At 40.0% G+C, this 285-nt stretch overlaps 1 protein-coding gene across 2 annotated transcripts in view; it reads left to right on the forward strand.

Moving 5' to 3' along the window:
* The window catches only part of MRPL13 (mitochondrial ribosomal protein L13), a 36968-nt gene that overhangs the window by 19196 nt on the left and 17487 nt on the right, over window positions 1-285 (forward strand). The gene's annotated exons all lie outside the window — the stretch shown is intronic.

Consider the following 285-nt stretch of genomic DNA (forward strand, 5'->3'; position numbering starts at 1 on the left):
TTCGTTTCTTTTTATGGCTGAGTAATATTCCATTGTATATATGTGCCACATCTTCTTTATCCATTCATCTGTCGATGGACACTTAGGTTGCTCCATGTCCTGGCTATCGTAAATAGAGCTGCAGTGAACATTGTGGCACATGACTCTTTTTGAAATATGGTTTTCTCAGGGTATATGCCCAGTAGTGGGATTGCTGGGTCGTATGGTAGTTCTATTTGTAGTTTTTTAAGGAACCTCCATACTGTTCTCCATAGTGGCTGTATCAATTTACATTCCCACCAACAG

Source organism: Physeter macrocephalus, chromosome 15 (assembly GCF_002837175.3).
Source record: "Physeter macrocephalus isolate SW-GA chromosome 15, ASM283717v5, whole genome shotgun sequence".
Lineage (NCBI taxonomy): Eukaryota > Metazoa > Chordata > Mammalia > Artiodactyla > Physeteridae > Physeter > Physeter macrocephalus.